Genomic DNA, 3079 nt, shown 5'->3' with positions numbered 1-3079 from the left:
TTTCTAGTCCTTCTATGTTTTCGTGATTTTACATTTAAGCATTTAATCTATCTAGACTTGTCTAATTTATATTTAAAGACTTCAGAGAAAGATATTCTTTAGCCTTTCTGGTTATACATTTAATCATTAGCCCTAGATACTTAGAAGAATCTATCTTAGAAACATAAATTTTAAAGCTAAAGAAACTACCTGTGTTATTTAAAAAAAAGTAACTGTGATCTTGAGAGGTTAATAAGCATGACAACTTGGGGCACAGCAGAGTAGACCCCATTTCTCTGATTTCCAGTTTAGGAACCTCTTCCCTGTGTCATGCTGGCCTTTAAAAAAATATATAAAACTTTCAGCCCAAAACTCAAATGCTTACTCATTGTTTTTTGTCTTCAGTGGGAACATTTTATTCTTTGTGTGTCCACAATAGCCATGACTATATTAATTTCTATTCAGCCATTTTCATCCCCACATTTGAAAACTACATAAAAGTGTGAGGAAAGAGATCATAGTGGATAAAACTTAGAATCTCTGGAGTGTTTGGTCATGACCACTATTACTGACATCTGACTGAGACAATTTAGTTTCGGGAAATACCTGTCATCCCTTAAGAAGCAGCTGAAAATGTTCTCAGACTAATGTTTTGAACCATTGGTCATTTGAGAAAGAAGCAAATGGCCAGTAATGTTTGTGTTTACTAAAGAGAATACAGTTACTTCCCTTATTGGGGTTTCAGTTGCCCATGGTCAACCACAGTCCCATAATATTAAATGGAAAATCCAAGAAATAAATACTTCATAGTTTTAAATTACCCACATTCTGAGTAGCATGATGAAATCTTGAGGTTCCCCTGCATCCCGCCTGTGGAGGGGACATGACCCATTCCTTTGTCCAGCACCTCCACCTGTAGCTGCTCCTGCCCAGTAGCCACTCAGAAGCCATATGGTTCTCAGATGGACTGTCAGGTATCACAGGGCTTGTGTTCACGTCTTCCTTGTTTCATTTCATAATGGCCCCAAAGTGCAAGAGCAGTGATGCCAGGGATTTGGAAATGCCGTAAAGAAGCTGTAAATGCTGTCTTTAGTAAAAGGTGAAAGTTCTCCACTTAAGGAATAAAGTCATATGCTGAGGCTGCTAAGATCTATGGAATTAATCTTTTACTGTGAAACTGTGAAGAAGGAAAAATAAATTCTTGCTAGTTTACTGGGAGAAAGAGAGAGAGAGACCAGACAGTATCCTATCTAATAATAGACAAACATGGTAATTAACTGCACCTTCGCTATGCCTCTCATTGGCTAATAAGCAAGATATGCAAATTAACCACCAACAAAGATGGCTTGAAGGTGGCTCTAGCCGGAACAGCGAAAGCTTGAAGGTGGCTGGCAGCGAAGGCTTGAAGGCGGCTCCGGCCGGAGTGAAGGCCTGGGTCCCAGGTGCTGGAGGAAAACTGGTGCCGGCAGCCTGGGGAAGGGAAAGCCTATTGCACGAATACTTTTGTTCAACAAGCCTCTAGTCCTATATAATAAAAGGGTTATATGCAAATAGACCGAACAGCAGACCAACCGAACAACCAATCAAAGCGTAATATGTTAATGATATGCTAAGGCTGCTGAACTGCTTGCTATGACGTGCACTCACCACCAGGAGGAAGCCACTGGTCGACCAGTCGCTATGACGTGCACTGACTACCAGGGGGCAGATGCTCCGACTGGTAGGTTAGCGTGCTGCTGGGGTCCAGCTGATTGGGACTGAGTGAGATGGGCCAGACACACCCTGGAGTCCTCCTGCGGTCCCTCCCTGGCCTGATCTTGCTCTAGTGGGGCCCTTCAGTCTGGCCTGTGCCCTCTCGCAATCAGGAACCCCTTGGGGGATTGTCAGAGAGCTGGTTTCAGCCCAATCCTGCAGGCCACCCCTTGGGAGGGCACCAGGCGCAGGGCTCATGGCTGGCAAGCACTGCTGCAGCAGCGCGAGCGTCTCCTGATTGGGACTGATTGGGTGCAAGCCTGTGGCAGGCACAGTGGGGCCGGGATGAGCAGGGGCAGCAGGTAGGAGCTGCAGGCAGCATTGGACTGCGAGTTTTGGTCCGATCCCTGCAGGCCACCTGGAGGGACCCTACCTGTGCACGAATTCGTGCACTGGGCCTCTAGTCTGCATTATAAAAAGCCAGGGGCTGTCATGACCTAAATGACCAGACGGACAACCAGTCACCAGAAAGTGCAAGGAGCACCTCTTGGTGCCTCTCCCATGGCCCACAGGTTCCTATCACAGCAAGGCTGGCAGCCGGCAGGTGGGTGGGGCAGCAGGGGGGTGGATGGGGTGAGGCGAGCACAGTGAGGTCATTAGCCTCTGGCCCAGGGCCGGAGACCTAATGACCTTGACACTGCCACGGTGGCTGCGGATCAGGCCCAGAGAGAGGCCCAGAGAAAGAGGCAGGGCCTGATCTGCAGCTGCCACAGTTGCTGGCAAGGCCCAGAGAGAGAGAAAGGTGGGACCTGATCCGCAGTTGCCATGGAGGCTGCGGATCAGGCCTTGAGAAAGGCCAGGAGAGAGAGAGGCAGGGCCTGATCTGATCTGCAGCTCCCACGGCAGCATCAATGCCTGGAGTTAGGCCTGGAGATGCTGATTGGCATAGGAACCGACCAATCAGAACCAAATCTGGGTGAACTGCAAGGAGCCAATGGCTGCCTAGGAGGCGGAGCTTTTGGCGCTGACTGGCATAGAAACTGACCAATCAGAACCTAATCTGGGTGAACTGTGAAGGCGGGGTTTTAAGGCCTACAGCTGTTTGTTGTAAGGTGTAAGAAAGTGGTTCAATTTTTTAAATATATATATTTTATTGATGTTTTCCAGTGAGGAAGGGAGAGGGGAGAGAGAGTTAGAAACATTGATGACAGAGAAACATCGATCAGCTGCCTCCTACACACCCCCTACTGGGGATATGCTCACAACCGAAGTACATACCCTTGACCAGAATCGAACCTGGGACCCTTCAGTTCACAGGCTGATGCTCTATCCACTGAGCCAAACTGGTTAGGGCAATGGTTCAATTTTTTAATGACCAGTTTGGCAGCATAGCGTATATGGCTGGCTA

Source organism: Myotis davidii, unplaced genomic scaffold, assembly GCF_000327345.1.
Source record: "Myotis davidii unplaced genomic scaffold, ASM32734v1 scaffold438, whole genome shotgun sequence".
NCBI classification, from domain to species: Eukaryota; Metazoa; Chordata; class Mammalia; order Chiroptera; family Vespertilionidae; genus Myotis; species Myotis davidii.
The sequence above is the reverse complement of the archived record's forward strand: the minus strand, read 5'-3'. Positions refer to the sequence as shown.